The 15,256-nt window shown below is 38.7% G+C and overlaps 1 protein-coding gene across 3 annotated transcripts in view; it reads left to right on the plus strand.

Annotated features, from left to right (window-relative positions):
- Nucleotides 1-15,256, plus strand: part of TAFA2 (TAFA chemokine like family member 2) — a 566,967-nt gene that overhangs the window by 362,965 nt on the left and 188,746 nt on the right. The gene's annotated exons all lie outside the window — the stretch shown is intronic.

Raw genomic sequence — 15,256 nt, forward strand, 5'->3', positions numbered from 1 at the left:
TGTCAATATCCACGTATAGCTAATGGTAACCACATTGAACGGCACAAATATAGAATGAGAACTGCATGCATTTTTCTACGTGTAAACTTCAGCATAAATAGCATGTTATAGATGAACGAGCACTTTGAATCCCCACCCTGGCTCTTGTTAGCTGGGTCACATTAAGGATGTTACTTAACCTTGCTGAACCTTGGAATTCTCATGTATAAAATAGGGAATTAATAAATACACTACAGAGTTGTTCTGAAGTTTAAGTGACATAAAACATGTAAAGTGCTTAGCACACAGGCACTTGATAAATTGTAACTATCAGTATCATTAGGTTCCACTGGGAGTTTGGTAAAAATTTTAAGTTCTTCCTCAGTAAGGGATGGATGAGAACTGTTAGCTTAGGAGGATGATGCATCAGCTTCTGTTTGGCATTTGTTTGGTTCTTGTTCCCTACATCTTTTTTGTGTTTCTGTTTTGCTTGTGTTTTGATTGCTCACTTCCTTCATCCGACCCTTGATTCTTGTTTCCTGGCTGATATTGTGATGTTTCACCTTCTCAAGCTCCTGGTGTCTCTCATTCGGATTCCCTGTAATCAATCCTGATTTCACCCTCAATTCTATTTGTGACTCTCTGTCCAGACCTGATGCTTCCTTTCTGCTTCCCTGGTACCAAACCTGGTTTTGTTTTTGCTCTGCCCCAGACAACAAACTAGGACAGAAAACTCTGCTCATTAAATGCATGAGAAGTATGAATTTTTCTAAAGATTTGGGGTGATCTTCAGTACCTGTTCCTCAGCCCGACAATGAATTCCTTATGGAATTTAGCTTTGTAGCCTAGGTAAAACTAATTTAAAGTTTTGTGTGAGTTCAAAATGTCATAGTTTAACTTATACATGGAAAGAATTAAACACAAATTTAGCTTCTTGTTCCATGGAAGTGGCTTGATATGGGAATAATGAGTGTAAGATAAATGACAGGTTTGTTGACTGGAATTTTCAAAGGATTGGGCCAATCCCAATTCTATTTGCTTGAAATGTTGCCCAGACTCTGAAACTAGAGGGGTGAAGGGAAGGTAGGAGTACAGAGTAAAGAATCAGGGAACAGATCCTCCTGCTGCTGAGTGATTATGAGTGCTAATTATGGTAAATTGCTATTTTTTAGGGTAAAATGTAAAATCTAAACCCCAAAATGCTTTTCAATCTGATCTTAAATAATTGGCCTAGAAAGTATAAGGTAAAGTGCATATTGCTGTTTTCTTCCGAAAATTGTGGGGACAAAATACCAATTAACACAACCTTCGTGAACATCTGTACATGATGTAACTCTTCAGCCATGCAGGGAACGAGCAGGCAAATTACTTCTTATTTTTGCCAGTCCTAAAGACAAAGAAACAGTCAAACATCTGATCTTTGAAATGAATGCCTCCTAAAATAGAGTTGTCCAAATCATTGGCAGTGTTAGAGCTTTGAAGAAACACAGATGGTTCGGAGTGGCACAGGGTGAGTTTTCAGCAGTGATGGCAAAAGGGATACTAACTGATTAGAATAGGACTGGCTATTTATTGCTCTGCAGAAAGGAATTTTGACCTTTAAGTAGTTTCAAGACCCAGAACAATTCCTGCCACTTTCATAGTTATGCATGACCTGGGGCTAGCTCTTCCTTAGTTATTTTGATCAGCCTACAAAATCTTATTGTCACTTAAGGTTTCTCATGGTTATGTTATACTTACCAATTAAAATGGGAGCTCCTTGATGGCAGGGCTATTGTTTATACCACTTTAACTCCAGCCCTGACCAGCAGGTGCTTGTTGATTATGTTTATCTTGGAGTCAACCTCTGGGGAGAATGTTGGTCACTGAATTGAGAGGCTGGTGGAAAGTCACGGCTGTGCAGTCACCCAGCTTCTTCTGTTAGTGGTTATGCTCAGCTGGCTGAACTTTGTGGAAGTCAGGAGGGAGTGTCTCATTCCAGCAGCTTTTACTTATTTCTTATAATTTAGTTATATCTTATAATTCATATTAAGAACATGTGAATTATGTTCTTAACATTGAAATTGTACGATCAATGCATAACATGGGAGAGCATTTCCTTCTACACTGTGGATTGTACCCCCAAAATCCATGAATTGTCTTTTTAGTTCATGCCTGTGTCCTGAGTAGCTGAAAGAGGGAGGTTAGATGGATTAGCATAACCTGCAGCCCCCAAAGCGTGCACACACACACACACACACACACACGCGTGCGCGCAGTATCTTACTACTCTCTTTTGGGGCCTTGTTTTTTGCATTGCATTGTAAGTTACATATACAGTTGAATTCTTGTGGTCAGGGATTTGTCTTATGTATTTTTGTCCTTTCGCATGGCCTCCTGTAATAAGTATTAGTTAAATGAATGCTCCATCTGTACACATTTAAAAGGCAGTATGGTATTTGTTCCTTTTAGTAGCCTAGAAAATTTTTCCTTAAGCGGATTCTTCTCAGGGAATATTTCAAACTTTGATCACTCTCTTTAAAACCCTACTAAAATCGTCCACTTTAATTTTTCACAGGTTTATGGTGCCTCTTAATTTGTGGAAAAACTAGAGGCCTTTAGATGTGATCACTCTCAATTCCTGGTTTCCCCATTCTAGAAACATTTAGTGAGTAATCTCCTATCCCTTTAGTGCTCTTTACTACATCTGCCACTGCCAGTTAGTTCCTTCCCACATGACTATCCCTACTGGCTGCCTTATCCTTACACTCTCCTAGCATATCTCACGACTCAGTCTTTGGTAGACATCTTTTCCTTTGCTTCTCCTTAAATATTGGCATCTCTACAGAGATTGATTTTCTTTCACAGCTCTGCTATCACCATACTCTTTCCTGGCTGATAGCATCAGGATTCAGTCTGGACTTTTTCCCATATAATGATAAGTTCCAAATGTGTATTTCCTAACCTAGATGTCTTCCCCTAGGTCCAGAGCTTTATATGTGATGTCCTGCTCACCATCTTTGCCCCTGAGAAGAGTCTGTACCTTATTTATCTTTGCACCCCTAAGCAGTATTAGGATGCTCTAAAATTTAATGGCTTTCCTCAAACTTTTGTTACTCGCCTCCATTTTTACACATAAAATAATAGAACCTTGAAAATGCTGTGAATTCAAGGTCAAAATGCTTGTTATAGTTTATGAATTTGTGACTGACTTCTCATCCTGTGCAGGGCCCTGGATGCCTTTCTCTCTAGATTTTCTGATATGTGAACATCCTTCACTGTGTCCATGGGATTACAAACTGTCATCTCTTGTAACTGTCCGACAGTGAAGTGCAGGCTCCTTCACGCAAAACTTGCTTCCTGAAATTGCACTATTGGATCACTCTAGGATTAAAAATTACACTTTAGGCAGGAGAATAAACTGATTTTGGGGAAAAGCTGGTATTATTTTGGTTTAGTTTTGCTGAGAATACAACATTCTGATCATACAGTTAAATATTGGAATGGGAAAGACCATGGGATATTATATAGTTCATCCTCTCATTCTTAGATACAGGCAAAAACCATGTTTATGTTGCTCCATAAAGAGGTTTGCCTAAATTTACTCTGAATAGGTTCATGTTCTTTAATATTATATTTAGTGGACCATAATTTGGTATTATATTTTGGGTGTCTGGTTCTTGGCAGACTCAAAGTTCTGAGACATCTTAGCACTGCATATCACTAGGTTAGAAACTGTAAAAATCTATATTCTTTGTGTGTTTTGGAGCCTACCTGGAATCCATATCTTTGTGTATTAGTCCGTTCTCATGCTGCTAATAAAGACATACCTGAGAGATGGGGTAATTTATAAAGGGAAGCAGATTAATAGACTCACAGTTACACATGGCTGGGGAGGCCTCATAATCACGGCCGAAGGTGAAGGAGGAGCAAAGTCATACGTTGTCTTGCCTGTTGTCGTACATGGCAACAGGCAAGACAGTGTGTGCCGGGGAGTGCCCTTTTATAAAACCATCAGATTTCATGGCACTTATTCACTATCATGAGAAAAGCACCAGAAAGATCTGTCCCCATCATTCAATTACCTCCCACTGGGTCCCTCCCATGACACATGAGAATTATGAAAGCTATAATTCAAGATGAGATGTGGGTGGGGACACAAACCATATCATTTCACCCTGGCCCCTTCCAAATCTAATTTCCTCACATTTCAAAACCAATTATGCCTTCCCAACAGTCCCCCAAAGTCTTAATTCATTCCAGCATTAGCTCAAAAGTCCACAGTCCAAAGTCTCATCTGAGACAAGGCAAGTCCGTTCTGCCTATGAGCCCATAAAATCAAAAGCCAAGTTAGTTACTTCCTAGATACAATGGGGTACAGGCATTGGGTAAATATACCCATTCCAAATAGCAGAAATGGCCAAAACAAAGGGCCTACAAGCCTCATGCAAGTCCAAAATTCAATAGGGCAGTCATTAAACCTTAAAGTTCCAAAATGATCTCCTTTGAGTCCATGTCTCACATCCAGGGCACACTGATGCAAAAGGTGGGCTCCCATAGCCTTGGGCAGCTCCATCCTTGTGGCTTTGCAGGGTACATCCCCCGCTCCTGCCTGCTTTCATGGTGTTGAGTGTCTGCGGCTTTTCCAGGTGCATGCTACAACTGTCGGTGGATACCATTACGGGGTCTGGAAGATGGTGGCCTTCTTCTCACAGATCTACAAGGCAATGTCTCAGTGGGCACTCTGTGTGAGGGTTTCAACACCACATTTCTCTTCTACACTGCTTTAGCTGAGGTTCTTCATGAGGGCCCCACCCTTGCAGCAAACTTCTGCCTGGAGATCCAGGCATTTCCATACATCTTCTGAAATCTAGGTAGAGGTTCCCAAACCTCACTCTTAACTTCTCTGCACCCACAGGCCCAACACCACGTGTAAGCTGTCAAGGCTTGGGGCTTGCACCCTCTGAAGCAATGGCCTGAGCTGTACATTGACCCATTTTAGCCATGGCTGAAGCTGAAGCAGCTGGGATGCAGGGCACCATGTCCTGAGGCTGCATAGAGCACTAGGGCCCTGGGCCCAGCCTACAGAATTATCTTTTTCTCCCAGGCCTCCAGTCCTGTGATGGGAGGGCCTGTGCAGAATGTCTCTGACATGTCCTGGAGACATTTTCCCCATTATCTTAGTGATTAACATTTGGCTCTTCATTGCTTATGCAAATCTGTGCAGCCAGCTAGAATTTCTCCACAGAAAATGGGTTTTTCTTTTCTACCACATCATCAGGCTACAAATTTTCCAAACTTTTATGCTCTGCTTCCCCTTTAAACATAAGTGCCAATTCCAAACCATGTCTTTGTGAATACATAAAACTGAATGCTTTTAATGGCACTCGTGTCACCTCTTGAATGCTTTGCTGCCTAGAAATTTCTTGTGCCAGATATCCTAAATCATCTCTCTCAAGTTCAAAGTTTCACAGATCTCTAGAGCAGGGGCAAAATTCTGCCAGTCTCTTTGCTAAAGCATAGCAAGCATTACCTTTACTCCAGTTCCCAACAAGTTCCTCATCTCCATCTGATAACCACCTCAGCCTGGACTGCATTGTCCACACTGCTATCAGCATTTTGGTCAAAGCCATTCAACCAGTTTCCAGGAAGATCCACACTTTCCCATATCTTCCTGGCTTCTGGGCCCTCCAAACTGTTCCATCCTCTGCCTGTTACCCAGTTCCAAAGTCGCTTCCACATTTTCGGGTATCTTTACAGCAGCACCCCACTACCCAGTACCAATTTACTATATTAGTCTGTTCTCATGCTGTTAATAAAGACATACCCAAGACTGAGTAATTTATAAAGGAAAGGAGGTTTAAAGGACTCACAGTTCCATCTGGCTGGAGAGGTCTCACAATCATGGCAGAAGGCAAAGGAGGAACAAAGTCATGTCTTACATGGCAGCAGGCAAGAGAGCATATGCAGAGGAATTGCCCTTTATAAAACCATCAGATCTCATGAGACTTATTCACTATCACGAGAAATGCACAGGAAAAACCCACCCCCATGATTCAGTTACCTCCCACTGGGTCCCTCCCATGACGTTTGGGGATTATGGGAACTACAGTTCCACGTGAGATTTGGGTGGGGACACAGCCGAACCATATCACTTTATAATAGAGTTTATGACATCATCCTCATAACTTACCAAGTGTGATATTCTGCAATGTGGTGGGCTACATGTGGCTTTTTTGTATCTGCTAATGAAGATTCAATATTTGGAATACGTATACTTTTTCTTGACAATCCATTAAGGACCAATTTCATGTCTCTGAAGTTACTCTGAATTAGTTAGTGTACTTTCTTTGTTAAAAGAGAGATTAAAGTAGCAAAGATGTATGTTAAGAACATGATTACTGAGTTCAGGCTTTCTCCATGTATACTCAGATGAATTGTTAAAGTATTGAAAAGCAGAGAGCTCTGGGGCCTGTGTGTGAGTGTGTCTGTGTGCGGACTTAATAAAATAAGTATTTGCCTTTTCAGTAATTTTCAAAGTTATTTTCCCCTGTGTATGAAAAAGAAATTCTGCATTATCCTTTGCTTTCATACATGAGGAGGACAAGAGCTTTTCCTTTATTGAAATCTCATTTCAGACTAACTGGATATGAGGATATTTTTTCTGGTGACCCCCACTGTCTTTGATATATGTAACAACGATCTATCTAGTGATGTTGAGATTATCTGGTCATGTTAATTATGTACATTTATTTAGAACTTTGCAGTTTACATATTCATTTACATAAAATATTAAACCTAATCCTAAATGCTAATGAAATAATATCAAGACCATTTTAACTTCTGAGGGGGTAAGCTAATGATTTATTTTATTTAATTTGGATCCTCATTGTTATTTATAACTAAATTAGAATCTTGATGTTAGGGTAATAGTAACATTGGGTTATTGAACTATAGTTTCAAAAGAACTGACAATTTACTGCTCTTTTTTTTGCGGTACTTATGTTATTTCAAATAATTAGCACAATTAGAGGGCCTGGTAATGGCCTAGACTTTTCAACAGTAATCTCTTATGCTGTGAGAAGATAAGAAACTATCTTCTTAAGATAGTCATAAAATAGCTTTTTTTACACCATAGGAGTATAATGTACTGCTTAATTTGGCATAATAATACCCTACAAAATAGTATAATACTGTTTGGTCATATTCCTAGACAACCAATTAATTATTGTAAAGTAGAGATCCAGAAATTAAAAGGAGCAAAACCTTCTGAATGTCCAGTAGGTACTGAACGTACGCTTTCCTCTGACTGCTTTTTATTATCTATTTTTTAATGGCAACCTGTTGAAGATACTATGTTTAAAAACATTTTCATTGGTAAAATCAACATAGTAGATTTTTGTAACATTTTATTGAATCAAAGAGTTGAGGACAATGAAACATTTATTAACTAAACCTTTAGGCACACTGAGAATTTGCCAATAAACTGTTTTTTAGTATCATTAATTTTATGCCCAAATCAATAATTAGAGTATGATTTTTTTTCCAGTGGGTTTGAATGAGGGAAAGGGAATGAGTCTAAATTTTCATTTCATATATATACCATAAGTTGCCAGGGGGAATCCCATAGAGACCATTAGTTGAGAATTATAAAAACAGGTTATTTACTGAGTCTTTTCTTTTTGCTGAGTATGTTGCCTTCTTTACCTTGATTGATCATTAATGGTATTAGTAGTATTATTTCCATTTTATTTAGGAGAAAACTAAAGCTATAAACTATTTGAAATCAAAGACCAAATCTCACTTTAGGTTTAGAGCCCTAGCACCTACCACAGTACCTGGGAGAGTGGTTGTTCTGAGAATATTTCATGAAGGAAACATGTAATATGCTCGAGTACAAACTAGTAAAAGGCAGAGTCGCATTTTTGAATTTAAATCTAAAATCTTTACCTTCTCACTTTTCTACTCTGCCTCTTAAATACATGAGTTTTTGGGGAGTTTGTACCACTAGGGAAAAACCTAGTGTTTTTTGATCCAAATTTCCAGATTCCATACTGGAGATTGTTTACATTCAACCTGGTATGGTGGCTGCACAGTCTGAGGACCCATTGTGTGTGTTATATTTTTTAGAACACCACCACTAGCTGCTGGTGTGTATTGACTCTGATAAACATATTTTATGTTTATCAAATTAATAATGTACTTGATACAGAAGGATGCTTTGGGGTTTCTACTTTTAACTTCTATAATATTGTGTCAGTTTCTTAGTGTCTGAAAAGAATAGCTTTGAAGATACAGAAATCTTCAGTAATTTCAGATGATAGATCTTGAAAAGAATAGCAGGACTTGCCAAAAGCCAGGCATTTTTCTCAAACTACTTAGACTATTATTATTCCATTGTCTGGAAAGGCAGATAACTTAATGAGTGTAAATTACAATTGACTTTGTAAAGAAGAGGCTTTTGCTCTTGAATTCTCTCAGAAGGAAAAATAAAAGTGAACTTTTTGACTTAGTGCAATCGCAATTTTGACTCACATATAGTAGTTGACATATAAAAAAGCTAGAATTTTTAAGTGACTACTTCTTAAAATTAAAGAATAGCACACAAATCAAGCAATTTATCCAATATTTTAAAATTTGACATGAAAATTAACAAAAATATGACCTTGTTTTTTGGTGGTTATTTGGTATTAAGGAGAGGGGCTTTAAAATTTATTTATCTAATAAATATTTATTGAGCCAGCCAGCGTTCTAGACTCAGTACATGGGAACATAGTGGTGAAGAAGACAGAAAAGATTTCTCTTACGGAACTTAGAAGCTGGAGTCAGAAAATATACCAAAACATTTATAAATAAATTATTGATAGCAATGTTCATTGTGGTAAAAATGAATTGAGTGCTGAAGTACACATAATTGGAAAGCCTCTCTAAAGAGATTAAACTTGAACAGAGAAATGAAGAATGATCAGTGTAATGGGCTTCAGAACTTGAGTTTGGCATTTTTACAATGGAAGTGAGGGAGGGGGAGAAGGATAGGTGGTCAAATGGGAGAGGCAGAATGAGGCCACATCCCTAATAGTCTATTAGGTTATGGTAAGGAGGTTGGGATTTTATTGTAAGTCATAGTACATTGGTACTACACTGTGATTTTTCAAGTGGGGGCAGTGGTGAGATTTACACATGAAGTAGAAAATGGTGGCTCTGTATGTTATTAGTAGAAAGAATTGTATGGTGAAGAATAGAAGCAGAGAGATCAGATAGGAGTTCATTGTTGAAGTGAAGGTCAGCGTTGAGCAAGAATAGAGGTGTAAAAAAGCAGATGGATTTAATGAATATTTAAAATGATGGGATGACAGGTTGAAAATTGGAATGAGGGAAAGGGAGAAATCACAGGTGACATAAATTTTTGGCTAGGTTGGATGGTGGTGCAATGAAGAATGGGAGAGGGATCGTGGACAGGGTAGAAGGATGAAAATGCATCACTCTACTCAGGATATGTTAGGTTTGAGATGCCGATTAGCTACCTAACTGGTGGTGTCAAATTCTTAATTGAATGTGCAGGTTTGGCACAGATAGGATATCAAGGCTGGAGAAAAATTTTGTGAATGAGCAGTGAAGAGGTTGTATTAAAGACATGAGATCATCTGGGTCAAAATTGTAAACAGAGAAGGCTCTAACACGGCCTGAGGTGCTGCAATAACCATCAGAGGTCAGCCGGAGGAGCAAATGCCAGCAAAACGCCCTGACAGTGAGAGGCCAGTAAGGCAATAGGAGAGCCAAGATTGTGAGAGTGTTCAATGCCTCACTCCTAGAAGAGAGGAAAGTGTTAAAAAATAAGGGTATGCTCAACTGTGTTCATGTTACAGAGAGGCCAGGAAAAGGCAGACAGCAAAGTTAACTCTAGCACAGGAGATAGTTTCTATGATATTTTTAAATCTGAGCATTGATTATATGCCATCTCCAGCTTTGAACCGATGGAAATATAGAAAGAAGTCACGTATTGACATCTTCTTTTAAAGGTAGTGACAGTTGGTCATCTTTTAGATGTAAAGCTGTTACAGAGATAGTATATATTTCCTTGGTTTTATAGTTTGGCTAGAATTCTTCAATTACAGCATTTTGTAGACAACCTCAGTTTAACAGGTTACCAAGAGGCTGGATTCCTATAGTACCATACCAGAAAGATACAGGTTTTTTTTTTTTTTTTTTTTTAACATTCCTGCACCATGATTACATCAATAGATTTTAATAAAATAGTTTAACTGGCAGAGGTTCAGAGCTGGAAGCGGTATCCACAGCTATAGCTAGCTAGGTCCTATAAAGTCATAAAACTGTGTTTGATAGAAGTTATACTGCTATCCTAGTCATGTGCAATGAATAAGAAAAATTTGATGCCTATGCATGAAAATATTCAAAGAAACAGAACCCATTCTTAGAAATTATATAATGATAGATCAGAGGCAGGATGTATATCTATTTGTATTATAATAACCAGTAACTGGCATGGTATACAATCAAAAATTGTCTCCCGGTGTTGTGTGAGACAGATAATTAATGTAACAAACCTGTGTGGAGTCAAATGTTTGATTAGTGTGGTGCCTTCAATTCAACTTTAACTCCTATAGTACTTCTTCTGATCTTACCTGAAAAAAATAATTTTTACAGGCCAAGTACTAATGCTTTCTTCAAATAGCTTCTGGAGAAAATAAGTTTTTGTTCCAGATATTGTTTATGTTGTGTGTCTTTTGTTTTTTTTTTTTGTTACAGGAGTACCATATATTTGTTTCATCACAGTTGGAAATTAACAATATAATTTATAGAATGTTTTTCAACTACAAAGTTGAAGAATAGCATTAAAATTATTGTTAAAAAGTGAAATTGAAGAGTTAAAACTTGGAAAGCAAATTAAGTTTGATGACATTAGAATAATTATTCTTGGAAAATATACAAAACACTATTGGGAAAAGATTATTAGTCAAGTGAACATATGTACAAATATATTTGCTAAAGATTGTTATAAAGACATATATTTGGTAAAGTTCATGGAAAAGTGTCTAGCTTCTTAAAAGAGATTCCAACATACCTGTAATAAGGTAGACCAAAACAGGTAATCACACACACAGCTCAAAACTCCACATGGATTGGCCAATTTAATGAAAAAAACTTGACATGATCTTGTTGATGGAAACAAAGAAATGATAATACTGTCTGCTTACTTGAAAAATCATTCACTGTTCAGAAATTAATAGATACCAATGAAAGTCATAGGTTAAAAACAAGCATCATTAAAAAACAAACATTAATCTTCAGCAACAATCAGGTAAATGCATAGTAAGGCCAAAAATGGATATCATTTTATACCCACTTGATATGGTTTGGCTATATCCCCACCCAAATCTCATCTTGAACTGTAGTTCTCATAATCCTCACATGTCATGGGAGGGATCTGATGGAAGGTAATTGAATTATGGGAGTGGTTCTCCCATGCTGTTCTCATGATAGTGACTGAGTTCTCATGAGATCTGATGGTTTTATATGAGGCCTTTCCGCCTTTGCTCAGCAATTCTCCTTCCTGCTGCCACTGGAAGAAGGACATGTTTGCTTTCCCCTCCAGTATGCTTGTAAGTTTCCTGAGGCCTCCCCAGCCATGCTTAACTGTAAGTCAATTAAACCTCTTTCCTTTATAAATTACCCAGTATTGGGTATGTCTTTATTAGCAGCATGATAATGGACTGATACACCGCTAGAATGCCACAGAAATAGAAGCTTTTCTACATCAAGTGTTGGCAATGTGTGGAGTAATGGAAACTTACACATTGTTGCTGGTGGGGATGTAAATTAGGATAATCACTTTGGAAAACTATTTAGGCTTATCTTGTAAACATAAACACATGCATTCCCTATGACCAATAATTTTTTTCTCATGCATAAGTCCTAGAAAAACTCTTACACATGTGAACCAAGAGATAAGTATAAGAATACTTCTAGTTGTATTGTTCACAGTGGCAAAAACCTGTAAATATCCCAAATGTCCCTTGACAAGAAATGGATGTGTATACTTTGTTATATTCACACAGTGGATTATACAACTGTGAAAATGAATGAAGTACAACTGAATGCAACAACACAAACCCATCTTCGAAATACAGTCTTCCCTTAGTATTCGAGGAGGATTGATTTTAGAATCTCCCACAGATGCTCAGGTCTCTGCTATAAAATGGCTGTAGTATTTGCATATAACCTATGCAAATCTTCTTGTGTACTGTAAATCATCTCTAGATCACTTATAATACCTAATATAATATGAATGCTACGTAAATAGTTGTGATACTGTATTGTTTAGAGAATAATGACAAGGAAAAAAGTTTATACATTTTCAGTACAGATGAAGTTTTTAATTTTTTGAATATTTTTGATCCACGGTTGGATGAATCCATGTGATATGGTTTGGCTCTGTGTCCCCACCCAAATCTCATCTCGAATTGTAATTCCCATAATCCCTACATGTCAAGAAAGGCACCTGGTTAATGGTGATTGGATCATGGAGACAGATTCCCATGTTGTTCTCGTGATAGCGAGTGAATTCTCATGAGATCTGATGGTTTTATAAGCATTTGACAGTTTTTTTTTCACACTCTCTCCTCTCTTGCCTGCTGCCATGTAAGATGTGCCTGCTTCCCCTTCTGCCATGATAGCAAGTTTCCTGAGGCCTCCTCAGCCATGTGGAACTATAAGTCAATAACCTTATTTTCTTTATAAATTACCCAGTCTCAGGCAGTTCTTTATATCAGTGTGAAAACGGGCTAGTACAATAAATTGGTACCGAGAGTGGGGCACTGCTATAAAGATACTTGAAAATGTGGAAGTGATTTTGGAACTCTGTGTCCCCACAGACAGAGGTTGGAACAGTGTGGAGGGCTCAGAAGAAGACAGGAAGATGTAGGAAAGTTTGGAACTTCCTGGGGACCTGCTGAATGGTTTTGACCAAAATGCTGATAATGGTATGGACAATGAAGTCCAGGCTAAGGTGGTCTCAGATGGAGATGAAGAATTTCTTGGGAACTGGAGTGAATGTCACTCTTGCTATGCTTTAGCAAAGAGACTGGTGGCATTTTGCCCCTGCCCTAGAGATCTGTGGAACTTTGAGCTTGAATGAGATGACCTCAAATTAGAACTTCTGTTTAAAAGGGAAGCAGAGCATAAAATGTTTGGAAAAAGGGGAGCAGAGCATAAAATGTTTGGAAAATTTGCAGCCTGATGATGTAATAGAAAAGAAAAACCCATTTTCTAGGGAGAAATTCAAGCCACCTACATAAATTTGCATAAGTAATGAGGAGCTTAATGTTAATCATCAAGTCAATGGGGAGCATGCCTCCAGGGCATGTCAGAGACCTTCCCCACAGGCCCTCCTATCACTGGCCTGGAGGGCTAGGAGGAAAAAATGGCTTCATGGGCAGGGCCCAGGGCCCCTCTGCTTTGTGCCTTGCATTCCAGCTGTTTCAGTCTCGGCTGTGGCTAAAAGGGGCCAAGGTACCACTTGGAGTGTTGCTTCATAGGGTGGAAGCCCCAAGCCTTGGTGGCTTCCACATGATGTTGGTCCTGTGGGTTCACAGAAGTCAAGAATTGAGTTGTGGGAACCTCCGCCTAGATTTCAGAGGATGTATGTAAATGCCTGGATGTCCAGGCAGATGTGTGCTGCAGGGGTGGAGCCCTCATGGAGAACCTCTGCTGGGGCAGTTCAGAGGGGAAATGTGGGGTTGGAGCCCCTACACAGAGTCCCCACTGGAGCACTGCCTAGTGGAGCTGTGAGAAGAGGGCCACTGTCCTCCAGACACCAGGATTGTAGATCCACTGACAACCCACACCATGCACCTGGAAAAGATGCAGACACTCAACACCAGCTGTGAAAGCAGCTGGGGGTGGTGATGGTGGGGTGCTATACCCTGCAAAGCCACGGGTTCAGAACTGCCCTAGGCCATGGGAGCTCACCTCTTCCATCAACGTGACCTGGATGTGAGACATGGGTAGAAGAAGATTGTTTTGGAGCTTTAAGATGTGATAATTGTCCTGCTGGATTTTGGACTTGCATGGGGCCTATAGCCTCTTGCTTTTGGGCAGTTTCTCCCATTTGGAATGAGAGCATTTATCCAATGCCTGTACTCCCATTGTGTCTTGGAAGTAACTAACTTGCTTTTGATTTTACAGGCTTCTAGGAGGAAGGGACTTGCCTCGTCTCAGATAAGACTTTTGACTTGGAGTTTTGGGTTAATGCTGAAATAAGTTAAGACTCTGGGAAACTGTTGGGAAGGCATGATTGGTTTTGAAATGAAAAAAATATGTGAGACTTGGGAGGGGCCAGGGGCAGTATGATATGGTTTGGCTCTGTGTCCCTACCCAAATTTCATCTCAAATTGTAATCCCCATATTCCCCATGTGTCAAGGGAGGGACCAGGTGGAAGGTGATTGGATCATGGGGACAGTTTACCCTATACTGTCCTTGTGATAGTGAGTGAGTTCTCATGAGATCCGATGATTTTATAAGTGTTGGACAGTTCCTCCTTCACACTCGTTCCTCTGTCTCTCACCTGCTGCCATGTAAGACATGCCTGCTTCCCCTTCTGCTATGATAGTAAGTTTCCTGAAGCTTCCCAAGCCATGCTGCACTGTGAGTCAATTAAACTTCTTTATTTTTTATAAATTACTCAGTCTCGGGCAGTTCTTTATAGCAGTGTGAAAATGGACTGCTATATCATGGTTGCGGAACCTACAGATATATCCTGTATAATGTTGAGTGAAAAAAGCAAGTTTCAGGAAATTGCACATAGTATAATGTCATATTTATGAAGCTGAAATGAAATAAATTGAAATAATACATTAGTTAAGGATGTATAGTCAGCATCATTTTGTCTCAAGGATTTGCACATCCACTCTACATGGGTCCTAAAATGAATCCCCTGCAGATAACAAGGGGTTTGTCTTTCAGGACCAATGGTAATGTTATTGTTATTAAATTGGCGATTGGTTTGGTAGGTAGTAGTTCATATTTATCTTATTATTTTGCTTTCTAAATATACCGATGTTACCTATTTTATATGTATCAAATAATATGGAAAAGTAATATTGCATGAAATCAGTTATTTTTGAGATCATCTGGACCCTCAATATAGATAAGATACTATCTAGATTATCATGTTATCAGATAACATTTATATCCTGCATTTGCTATTTGTATCACAAATAGTTTGATGGCAGCCAAAAGAAAGGAAACATCATAGATGATGCAAACAGTTACATCTTT

This window comes from Nomascus leucogenys, chromosome 11, assembly GCF_006542625.1.
Source record: "Nomascus leucogenys isolate Asia chromosome 11, Asia_NLE_v1, whole genome shotgun sequence".
Taxonomy (NCBI): domain Eukaryota; kingdom Metazoa; phylum Chordata; class Mammalia; order Primates; family Hylobatidae; genus Nomascus; species Nomascus leucogenys.